The 12,573-nt window shown below is 42.5% G+C and overlaps 1 protein-coding gene across 2 annotated transcripts in view; it reads left to right on the forward strand.

Moving 5' to 3' along the window:
- LIMS1 (LIM zinc finger domain containing 1) overlaps positions 1–12,573 on the forward strand; it is a 158,517-nt gene that overhangs the window by 54,188 nt on the left and 91,756 nt on the right. The window contains exon 1 of one of the 2 annotated variants that reach the window (XM_023552641.2): positions 10,322–10,917. The exons of the other annotated variant lie outside the window; for it this stretch is intronic. The gene's annotated coding sequence lies outside the window, so the exon portion shown is untranslated. Of the gene's footprint in view, positions 1–10,321; positions 10,918–12,573 lie in introns of those variants that run through there. 2 annotated transcript variants of the gene reach the window in all.

Consider the following 12,573-nt stretch of genomic DNA (forward strand, 5'->3'; position numbering starts at 1 on the left):
ATTAAAATGAATTTAGCAATGAATGTCCAGAGCCTCTTGATTCTAAGGAAATACATTTATTTTTAAACTTGTTACAGTTTCCTGCATACTGATTTGAATTGTTTAAGTGGGTTTCTGATTTCCTCCTTTGCTCATTTGTTTGAGATTTATTTATAGAGAGCCTAGTCTGTGCCAGGCATGTGCTTAGGCCTGGGGGATACAGAGGTAACTAGGGATCACCACTTTCAGTAAACTTCCATGTGGAGTTAGACTAATGAGAAATAAGGCAAGTACAACTCGGGGTGCTAAGCTTTATTTATTTATTTATTTTTAAATAGAGGCAAGGCGCCCTGGTGGTGCAGTGGTTTAGGTGCTTGACTGCTAACCACAAAGTTAGCAGTTCAAACCCACCACCACTCTACAGGAGAAAGATGTGATAGTCTGCTTCCACAAAGATTTACATCCTTGGAAACCCTATAGGGCAGTTCACCTCTGTCCTATAGGGTCGCTGTTAGTTGGAATTGACTCAGTGGCAGTGGGTTTTTTTGTTTTTAATACAAGCATTACCTCAGTGGTGCACGCAGTTAACGTTCTTGGCTGCTAACCAGAAGGCTGGTGGTTCAGGCTTACCCAGAGGCACCTCAGAAGAAAGGCCTGGTGATTTACATGTGAAAAATCAGCCATTTAAAACCCCATGGAGCACAGTTCTACTTCCAAACACGTGACATTGCCATGAGTCAAAATCGACTTGACAGCAACTGGTTTATTAGGGGAGCATGAATGTTCGAACTGCGGAGGTCAGGGAAAACTTCCTAGAAGAAGTGACATCTAAGCTGAGTCCTGTGTGGTGGGTAGAGGGCGTTCTAGGGGGAGAAGCAGTAGGTGTACAGGCCAGGGAAGAGAAGGCGAGACGTTACGATGCCGCAGATTAACCGGCGTGGGTGGCTTGCAGAGTGTGAAGCAGGGAGTGGAGCAGGGAGTTTCTCTTTGGGACCACGGGTACCCAGATCACAAAGGGTCTTTGTCAGGCTAGAACAGTTTTACTGTTGCTTAAGTTTCTTTGGTTGCAGACAACAGGAATCTGCTCTGACAAACTAAAAAGGATTTTACTGGGAAGATAGCGGGGTAGCTCACAGAATCGAAGGCAGAATATCCAAGTCTCTGAGGTCAAAGAACTAGGTAACTCCTGGCATTTCAGCCAGACAGCTTATGGAATTTCTCTATAGGGTAATGCCATTAGCTGATTAGCCCCAGCAGCAGAGTGCAAGTCTCCACTCAGATTTCTAGTTTTCGAGACAATAGAATCTGATTAAGCTTCATTTGGGTACGGTGCCCAAACCAGGACTGACCATTGTGGTCAGGGGATAGTAACAAGCACCCATCTAGTCCGAGTAGGTGCCAGTTTTGTGGTCAGGAGAGAGAGGTCTGTTACTGGAAACTGAAGGCAATGTTGGGATGGCCTGGAGAAGGGCTGGGTTGGGGGCAGGGGTCAGAAAAGAGTGGAAGCTCAGAGGCCACCTGGAAGGCTGTTGTATTAATCTATGTGAGATGAGGGTGCAAGAAGTAAGCGCTGTTCATAGGGATGAAAAGAAGTGAATACATAAAGAGGAAGAAAAGATAGGACCTCCCAGTTGTATATTGGGAGGCCTGTGAGGAAGATGAAGGAGTTGAGGATGATTCTCGTGTGTCTGGCTTGGTTAGGACACTGGGTGAATGATGGTCCCTTTGTGGAAAAGAGCTGGTTCAGGGGAAAAGGAGGTTTTCATTCAGTTTTGGAGAGCTGAATTGGCTGCCTAAACGGACTACATTTAATTAAAGAATACTTGGTTGTGAACAGCTGTTAACCAGAGAATACCTTCTGGATTTCAGACTCTGCCCTCAGAGCCCTCTCACTCAGGCCTAGTGGCATATGCTGGCGTTATTCTTCTTATGTCTCTGGTCTTCCAGTGTGTTCCCACAATATTGCCATGGGAATTGGCAAGCTGCTTCCCCCTCTCCTCCTAGACTTTGGACGGGTTCCGGTTTGAGTGGTATTTGGAATTATAGCTTGCTCAGGTTCTGAAAACCTCCAGAGCTAAGAACATTTAGGCCCAAGTGCTGCTATTTAGGGCTTTTGTGTGCTGTTACAGGGAGCCCTGGTGGCACAGTGGTTAAGTGAAAGATCTGTGCTTTGTGGCAGGAAGATGTGGTAGTCTGCTTCCATAAAGATTATGTAACAGCTTTGGAAACCCTGTGGGGCAGTTCTGCTCTGTCCTGCAGGGTAGCTATGAGTCAGAAGCTGCTCAGCAGCCACGGGTTTTATGTGTTGTTATGGTTAAAAGAGACTTGCTGTTTCATGACACTGTGTTCGCGACATAATTTAGCCTGAGTTCAAAAATATTTGTAAATTGAGGAGTTCCTTGATTAAAAAGTCAAAGTTATAGTTGGGTATTTTTTCAGTGTTTTAATTTCAATATTGTGTGCAGTGCTGTATATTATTAAATTGGTCAGGTCAAACTCTGACAAGTGGTTCCTTCAGATACTTTAATCAGTGTTTTTGGTATCAACTTTAAAGCTGGAACTGGTCTGAGAAACCCTCTAGGTCATTAGTTCTCACTGGGGCTGGCACAGGTCCCTAAGGAGCAGTTGGGAATTTGTGAGGGCAATTTTAGGTATTTTGGTTGTTTCAGGCAAGGGGCACCATAGGCCGTAAGTAGACTAGGGCCAGAGATGCTGTGCTGGGTGTCATGTGCTGCGATCCACAGGACTTCTGTGTAGGTAAAGAAAAGAGGAGGGGGGGAGCCTCTGTATAATTATCTGAGCATAGAGCCTGACTCTGTTGTAGATGTAAACATGAAGGACTTTTGTACAGTTTTAATACACACAGAGTTTTCTGAGAATGCCACGGGAGTTTGTAAATTCAGTGAAGAATGAAGTACAGTACTTCAAGCTTAACCCTCTTAGGTGGTAATTAATTTGTTTTTTATTTTAACCTTAATTGTTCTTTTTTCTTTAAAGTCCTATTTAGAATCTCAAATGCTTAAAACAATGGTTAGAATATCTGAAAGATTTTTTGTTTGCTTTGTTTTTTAAATGTTTTATTAAGTGAAATAGGACAGAAACCCCAGGGAAAGCCTTTGTACAGGTATGAATGATGAACTTGGCACATGAATGTGTTTCATAATAAGGACCCAAGAAGACTACATAAGGGTTCAGAAATTGAGTAGCGCTTGATAGGCTGGGTAAATCAGCAAACAGTTGCTGTCAAGTCCATTCTGACTTGTGGCCACCCCACGTGTGTTAGAGGAGAACTGGGCTCCACAGGGTTTCCAGTGGCTGATTTTTCGAAATTTTTCGAAAGGAGCAGTTGCGTGGACCCGGTTAGTAGCCAAGCCTGTTAACCATTGGTGCCAATTACTTGATAGTCATTTCAAGTTGTGTAAAATCACTCCAGGTTTTTTTTTAAAGGTCAGACAAGAAAAGATAGGCAAGTATATTGGACATTGAACAAGTTATCTTTTTTTTTTTTTTATCCATTCAGACTATGGGCATAGCCTGTGGAAAACACTTATCCTGATTTCATTTGTATCACCGTGGGGCTATTAAAGGAAAGACAAGCATTGCAGCGGATGGGTGCAAAAGATTGGTTCTTTGACCAGGGCACCCAGCCCATTGCTGGAGATGATACAGAACTCTAGCTCCATCTGCTGGACAGAATCAAACCCACCTTTGTACCTACAGTCTATTAATGAAAGGAACCTTCTCTCTCTAATTGTAAGAAGTCAGTCAACATTTATTAAGTACTTACCATGTGCTAAGTAGTGCAAATGTTTTACACATTTGACTATTAACTAAAAAGTTGGCAGTTTCAGACCACCTAGAGGCACCTTGAAAGAAAGGCCTGGTGATCTACTTAAGAAAAATCAGCCCTTGAAAACCCTGTGGAGCACAGTTGTACTGTGACATACGTGGGGTCACCATGATTTGGGTAATTTGATGGCAACTGCTGTTACTGGTATGTGCTGGGTAGCACCTTGTTAGTCTCTAGGGTAGCACAATAAAAACTTAGACACATCCCATATCCCTACTCACAGCGCTTAGCTCTGAGAGACTTTCTGCTTTCAAGAAAAAAAACAAAAACAAAACTTTTGGTTGGCAGCCAGTGTCACAAAACAATTTGCATATTAATTGTTTAATGAGAAACTAATTTGCTCTGTAAACTTTCACCTAAATCACAATTTAAAAAAAAAGAAAAGAAACCTTTAATCTTGCTAGTGTCCTTCTGCATTTTAATTTCCCTACCTAGACCTCTCTTTGGATGACTTAAAGAGTCATATACCCTCTCCCTGAGCTTCATTTTCCTCATCCGTAATGTAAGAATGAGTGTTCCCCAAAGACTCAGTTCAGTTGAACTTTATTAGAAGCCTAATGTGTATGCTAGGCATAGGCACAGGGTCGTAAAGAGGAATGAGAATCTGGTTCCTGTGCTCGAGTTTAGAAAAAGAAGCTGATAAAAGGACCCTTGAAATATAAGTGACAAGGCAATGCGAAAGCACTGAGAAAGCGCAGACTGAAGAGTGGAGCTGGAAGAAGGGTTAGGGTAGGTTTTCTGAAAACCTCTTGCCTCGTCTCACTTATATAAGATGTTAAGAGTTACCAATTGGTGGGAATGTAAAATGGTACAACCACTTTGGAAATCGATTTGGTGCTTCCCTAAAAAGCTAGAAATAGAAGTACGATATGATCCAGCATTCCCACTGCTTGGAATATATCCTAGAGAAATAAGAGCCGCCACACAAATTAGATATATGCACATCCATGTTCATTGCAGCACTGTTCACAATAGCAGAAAAAGATGGAAACAACCTAAGTGTCCATCTATGGACAGATGGATCAACAAATTATGGTATATTCACACCATGGAATACTACGCAATGATAAAGAACAACGATGAATCCACGAAACATCTCATAGCATGAATGAATCTGGAAGGCATTATGCTGAGTGAAATTAGTGAGTCACGAAAGGACAAATCGTATAAGATCACTATTATAAGAACTCAAGAAAAGGTTTAAACACAGAAGAAAAATTTCTTTGGTGGTTACGAGGGTGAGGAGGGAGAGGGGTATTCATTCACTAGGCAGTAGACAAGAATTATCTTAGGTAAAAGGAAGTTCAACACACAACACAAGGGAAGTCAGCACAACTGGACTAAACCAAAAACTAAGAAGTTTTCTGAATACAACCAAATACTTCGAGGGACAGAGTAGCAGGGGTGGTTGTCTGGGGACCATGGTTTTAGGGGACATCCAGGTCAATTGGCAGAACAAAGTTTATTAAGAAAGTGATCTTAAAAGCTAGTGAGTGGCCACCTCAGTTGTATTGATTGGTCTCAACCCATGTGAAGCAAAGGAGAATGAAGAACACCAAAGAGTCAAGGAAAATACTAGCCCAAGAGACAGAAAGGGCCACATAAACCGGAGACTCCCATCAGCCTGAGACGAGAAGAACTAGATGGTGCCCGGCTACCACCAATGACCGCCCTGACAGGGAACACAACAGAGAGTCCCTGATGGAGCAGGAGTAAAGTGGAGTGCAGAACTCAAATTCTAGTAAAAAGACCAGACTTAATGAATGAGACTAGAGGAACCCTGGAAGACATGGCCCCCGGACCCTCTGTTAACTCAGAACTAAAACCATTCCTGAAGTCACCTCTTCAAAGTCAGACTGAACTGCAAGACATAAAATGATACTTGTGAAGAGTGTGTTTCTTAATTTAAGTAGATATGTAAGACCAAATGGGCAGCTACTGTCCAGAGGCAAGGTGAGAAGGCAGAAAGGGACAGGAGCTGGTTGAACGGACACAGGAAATCCAGGGTGGAAAGAAGGAGTGTGTTGTCACATTATAGAGAGAGCAACGAGGGTCACATAACAATGTGTGTATAAATTTTTATATGAGAAACTAACTTGAACTGTGAACTTTCACTTAAAGCACAATTAAAAAAAAAAGTTACCAAGGGGAAGGTGGGGGAAGGGCCTTTTAGGCACAGAGGTCTGTATAAGCAACAGCATCAAAGTGAGGGGCTGTGTGATGTGTGCATTGCTGCCGTGCTACATAAAGTGAGGAGCTGCCAGGAATTGCAAGGATTGTCCAGACATGAGGAAATAGGTGGGACTAGGTAATGTAGGGGTTTGTATCCTACCTTACAGGGTTTTGACTGTTCTCAGTGCAGCGGAGAGCCATTGGAGAGTAACCAGGAGAGTGATATCAGGTTCCTTAGATCACTTGCTGGCTGAGTCTGTTGGATTTGATTGAAGGGGACAAGGCTGGAGACAGGGAATCTTTTTTCAGTTTGGTGGCTGCGGAAGCAGACCAAGTGAGTAATGATGAGGACTGGAATTGTGGCAGGAGTAAAATGTCGGAATGAGGTTGGGCAGAGGAACACACTGAAGAGCTATTTGGGAGTTAAATTTAGCAAAAGTAGGTGACTTGAAGATAAGAAGTGAGGGAGAAGTCAAGGGTGACTGAGAGATTTCTAGCTTGGGTAACTGGGTGGATCATATTTCTATAACAGAGAGGGCATATGAAATGGCTTAGATTTTAGGCATGGGGCAAAGGGGGTGAGGGGCTTTTTTTAGCATCTTAGGTTTGAGTTGTCTGTTGGGACTTCTTGGTGGAGGCATCCAGCAGATAATGGTAAGTGACTATGAGATTCAAGAGAACAGTCCTGCTAGATAAAGAGATTTGGGAGTGGAGCCATGAGAAATGATGGAGTCACCAGGGAGAATGTGCACAATAAGAAGAGCAGGGGGCCAAGGTGAGGATTCGGGGAGTAGCCATACCTAAAAAAACAGGCAGAGGAAGAGGCTCCTGCAGAGGGGCAGTGATGAGATGGCTAGAGAGATACAAGTATGATGGTCTGGAAGCCAGGGGAACAGAAAAATTCAAGGAGAGCATCATTTTAAAATGTCAAATTTAAGATGAAGCCTGAAAAATGTCTTCTGGATTTGGCTTTTAAGAACTGAATGTGATCTTCCTAAGAGGTGTTTCCAGACTGCAGTGGGTTGAGGAGTAAAAGGGTAGTTAGACTACTCTTTAAAAGGTTTGTTTGAAAAGAGCAAGAGGGAAGTAGGTTAGTAGCTAGAGTGGAATTTAAAATTGGCTCTTTTTAAGGTAGCAGAAACTTGAGCATGTTTACAAACTTGTGGTGGGAAAGAGCTAGCAGAGAAGGAAGGTGAATGCATGCAGGTGTGTGGATTGACATTGAACAGGCCTTTTCTGCGACTGAAAGATAGGGTATAAGAGTAAGTTGTTAGGGGTACAGGATGTGGGGGGAGGAGGTAGCTGCAAGAGAACCTCCTCCGGAAGATCTGTTTTTTTTATGAACAGATATCAATGAGGAGAAGGAATGGAGGAGGTGATTACAGGGAAGATCCTCAAAATAATGGTGAAATAGTCCTTAAGGGGAATGGGGCATGGGTTTAAGACGAGGATTGACAGGTAACACCAAGGACCTAACTAAGGATAGAGAAGTTAATAGCAATGCCAGTCTGTCTAGTCTGGTCAACTGCTTAGCACTAGCCAGGTAAGAAACTGAGAACTTGGAAGTAGCGCGATGTCATGGATTGAATCGTGTCCCCCCAAAATACGTGTGAACTTGGTTAGGCCATGATTCCCAGAATTGTGTGGTTGTCCTCCATTTTGTGATAGTAATTTTATGTTAGAGAGAATTAGGATGGGATTGTAACACCCTTATTAAGGTCACACCCTTGACCCAACAAGGAAGCTTACCTGGGGTGTGGCCTGCACAACCTTTTATCTTAAAAAGGAAAGGTAAGCAAGCTGACTGGGGACCTCATACCACCAAGAAAGCAGCGCTGAGAGCAAAGTGTGTCCTTTGGACTCGGGGTTCCTGTGTGGTGAAGCTCCTAGTCTGGGGGATTGATGAAAAGACCTTCCTGCAGAGCTGACAGAGAGAGAAAGCCTTCCCCTGGAGCTGATGCCCTGAATTTGAACTTCTAACCTCCTAAACCTTGAGAAAATAAATTTCTCTTTGTTACATCCATCCGCTTGTGGTATCTCTGTTATAGCAGCACTAGATGACTAAGAGACATGGCTCCAAGGCGGTAGATTATTGCACTTGGTGTATAGTATTAGATACTTGCAGTTTAGATGCTTAGTAGTGGAGTCTAGGCTGAGGAGGAAAGAAGGGTGTAGGCCTGAAGCGAGAAAGAAGATGAGTGTGACCCAGGGACTGAAACTCTTCACATGGGAAGAGCAGGTATAGTGGAAGTGAGGTAAGAAGTACAGCAGGAAGAATAGGAAGTTGGTGTCAATCAAGTATGGAAGTGGAAGATTTCTGAGGTGACAGCGCGGATGAAAAGATTTGAGTTAGGTAGAGTGGAGTAGAGATGTGGAGGGGAAGACTTTTTAAAGCTGCAGCTGTTGGCTGGGTTGCCCGTATGGGTGTGGTGGAGAGGAAGGTGATGACCCAGGTGACAACATGTCTAGGAAATGAGGGGAGGTGATAGCTAGAGTGGTATACTCAGATGGCTTGAACTTTAAAAAAGAATAAGCTTCTGTTTCCTCTGCCTAGAACTTTCTTCCCTCAGTTCTTATCCTTTGGTCTTCTGGCTTTTTATTTTTCAAGTCTCACTTACATGTTCACTCCTTAGACTTCTGATCACCCTGCCTGAGCAGGTGCTCCCCCATTTTGTCTATTACAACACCCTGTTTATTTCCTTCACAGTGCATGATGACCAGTAAAGAACTGGGAGACAAAATATGTGTGCTTGTCTATGTGTGTGTGTGTGTATGTGTATGTATGTATATGTATGTATGTATGAATTTTTTTTCATCTGTTGGATTACATATCCAACAGTAAAACATCTTTCTTAGAATTCTGTATCCTGGGACTCCAGCTCAAAAGACTTCCTGTTGTATTTTCCTTATCCCAAGAGAGATAGCTTGGCTGCTTTCCACACTTTATCTCTGTGGTATAGGACTGACCCTGGTGGGAACAGGAGGTGGGGGGGGGGGGAATGGGGTCAGAGAACTGCTTCTCAACCACGTATGTCCTTTTCACTTCTATCTTCCTTCTGCCTTCCACTCCCACCTTCCAAAAGAAAGTAAATGAAAGCCAGAAAAATATTCTGGAATTTTACCGGATTGACTATTGTGTGAGAAATCTAAAACCAGCTCTGATTGGTTGGATTTAAGATGACAACTTGAAGGTTTATATTACAGCAGGTGAGGCATGCCCCCCGGGAGTGCTGGAAAGAGCGCTGGGTTTTAGAACTCACTCCGCCTTTAACTTGTCTTGAATAAGCTTTTTCACTTGTTCAGGCAGTAAATTCCTTCCCTGTGAATACAACAGATGGCTTTCAAAGTACCTTTCACTCTGCCACTAGCTGTAAATTATCAATACCCAGTGTTGGTATTGGTATAGCAAACAAAGGTGGCAAATTGCTTTCTTGTTTTTAAAGATAACTTCAGGCCCTGTTCTTGTTCTGTGCCATCAAGCCCATTCTGACTCATAAGGACCCTACAGGACAGAGTAGAAGTGCCCCATAGGGTTTCCTAGGCTGTCCTTTCAGTTAGCAAGTCAAGTGTTTAACCACTGCACCACGAGGGCTCCTTAACTTCAGGCCCTAGCACCTAGGAATGCTGTGATCATTCTGAAAATAATAATAAAGAAACTCTATAATAAAGAAATTGAGTGAGAAAGCTTTTTTTTTTTTTAAATAGTATTCTCAGTGAATCAGGGCAAGGAAGCCTTCATTCATGAAGACGAAGGCTGCATTAAATGCTCCTAGTTCTTCCTCAGCCTCACCCAAATATCCCTTTATTCTTTAATGGAAACTTGGCACAGACTTGTCCCAGGAGGCTCACGAAACTGGCTGTGTGAGGGCTTTAGCAGCGATGGCCTTGCTTCTCCTTTGCACTGTGTCAGGGAAATCTGGGACAGAAGGAACACTTCCCATTAGTCAGCCAGCTGGAGTGGGGTATGCCGGTCTCTAAGCTGTTGTTAGCTGCCGTGGAATGGGCCCCTGCCTCATGCCGACCCCATGCACAATGAGATATAAACACTGTCTGGTCCTGCACTGCCCCCGTGATCTGTTGCGAATCAGACCATTGTGACCCATAGGGTTTTCAGTGGCTGATTTTTGGAAGTAGATCATCAGGCCTTTCTTCCTAGTCTGTCTTAGTCTAGAAGCTCCACCGAAACCTGTTCAGCATCATAGCAACAAGCAAGCCTCCACTGACAAACAGGCGGTAGGTGCACGTGAGATGCACTGGCCAGGAATTGAACCGGGGTCTTCCACATGCAAGGTGAGAATTCTGTCACTGAACTGCCGAAGCCCTGTGTCTCTGAACTAACTTGGGCCATTTCACTGGGAAAATATAATAAAGACTAGCTGCTTGACACCAAAATGTTGAAGCATTCAGAGCAGGCTTAAAAGACGTAGGTATTATTAAGATCCAAGGGGATGGAGGCTGTCTTTTTGAAAGTGCACCTCTTTGTATACTAATCAGTTACTGTTTATTTTTCTAAGTATTTTTCTGTGTATTACAAATATTTTCAGTAAGTTTGTGGATGCATTTCTTAACTTGATAAAGTAGCTCATATTTATGTAACAACAGGATATGAGTTATGACATTTAGGGGGTGTTGTCCTCTTTCTTCAGAACTGTGGGGTCATCTTGTAACACACCATGTCACATGATTTGACAGTGCAGGAAAAAAACTCAGCTTGGTTTCGTTGGCTTAAATATAGTTCAGGACAACAGATACGAAGTGAAGATGAGGAAGTACTGTGGAGTATAGGAAATAGAAGCTTTTAAAGATAATTCACTGTAGTGTGAAACTGGCTTGTTCAATCCTGGTAAATGAGTAGAAGTACCAGAGAAGATTCTTTATTCTTGAATTAGGAGAAAGGGACCGTGGACGCACGTCAGGTAAAATACTTTGGATGTGGGTTGGCTTTTGCAAAGGTGGGAGTGTATGTTTAAGGTGGCTAAGACAGAGGGGTGGAGGTTTGACAGAAGAAATGAACGTGATGAGCTAGACCATCCAACAGAGGGTAATGTTGGTATTTTGAAATTTTTTTGTTTTCCTTATGACCTATGTTCGTTATTTAAAAATAAATCTAAATGAAATTTTCTAAACTCGCATATATAGAAACAGAAAGAGTCTTCCATAAGCTGGAGTAACCTGTAGCCACGCTAATGAAAACCTTTCTCCTCCATGTTGTAAAGGGCAATGATTGCAGTCCTTACTTTCTGTGGGTATATATTCAGTTACCAAATACATGTAAAAGCAGCTTTGTTTTATTGGTTTCAAAGTTACAGGTAGGCTGGGAAGGGAGTAGTGCTATACTCTTACGTTTGCAAAGAACAAATTAACAACCTTGATAAGGTTTAATGCCATACAGGTTATGGTCCTGTAGAGTCTTATACTGCAAAAGACCTTGTTGATACTTTCTGTTTGGAATTTTTGCATCCTATTTTATTTATTTGGGCATCCTATTTCATTAGCTTTTTTTATCTAACCAAATTCTGCCTAGGGTCTATTGAAAACAGAAAGAAAATTGTACTATTTTAATACTGTGGCTAATGAATGTTTATCCTGAAATGGTTGGGAAAAAGCAGCTATAACTAGTTGAAAAGTTATTCATCAACCTGTATCCCAAAAAACCCATTGCCATCGAGTCGATTCCAACTCGTAGTGACCCTATAGGACAGAGTAGAACGGCCCCATAGAGCTGCCAAGAAGTGAGTGCCTGGTGGATACGAACTGTGGACCTTTTGGTTAGCAGTCATAGCTCTTAACCACTACGCCACCAGCATTTCCAATGTCCTGTGTAAGTCTGTTTAAAAATACCTCCAGGCTTAAAGGAAACTTAGTGCAAAGTCTACATTCGTGAAACATTTATTAAGAGGCATTTATTCACCCCAAAAGGACCGTGTGCTTTATTACATGATTTGCCTTACTCAGTGAATTTCCTTAGAGATTTACATTTATGTTATATATGTATAACATAAATACTCAGATGTGTATATATACACATGCATACAGAAAATAGGTAATACAGTGATCAGGAGCCCTGGTGGTGTGGTGATTAAAGCACTTGCCTGCTAACCGAAAGGCTGGTGGTTCGCTCTTTGGGAGAAGGGTGTGGCAGTCTGCTTCCGTGAAGATTTACCGCCTTGGAAGACCCTATGGAGCAGTTCTCCTCTGTCCTCTTAAGGTCACTATGAGTCAGAATTGGCTCTGCAGCAGTGGGTTTTATAGTGATCAGAACAGAACTTTTTTTTCAGGGATAGTAAAGGAAAAGCTAAAAAGAGGACGGTCACTTCGATTTCATCTTCCAACTTATTTAGAAAAAACACGTACTGGTGCTTTAATTTACAAACGACACTGTACTGTGCACAGCTGGTAGAATAAGAAATGAACAAGATATTCTGGATGAGCACACACACTTGGTGGGGTTAAAAAATGCACACAAAAAACCAAACTTAATTAGACTATTGTAAGTGTTTTCAGTTTTGGGGATAAGCAAAAAGAGGAGTAACCTTAATTCTCAGTCCAGAGTGGCATCACTGACGTGGCGA

The sequence above is a fragment of the Loxodonta africana genome, chromosome 15 (genome assembly GCF_030014295.1).
Source record: "Loxodonta africana isolate mLoxAfr1 chromosome 15, mLoxAfr1.hap2, whole genome shotgun sequence".
Lineage (NCBI taxonomy): Eukaryota > Metazoa > Chordata > Mammalia > Proboscidea > Elephantidae > Loxodonta > Loxodonta africana.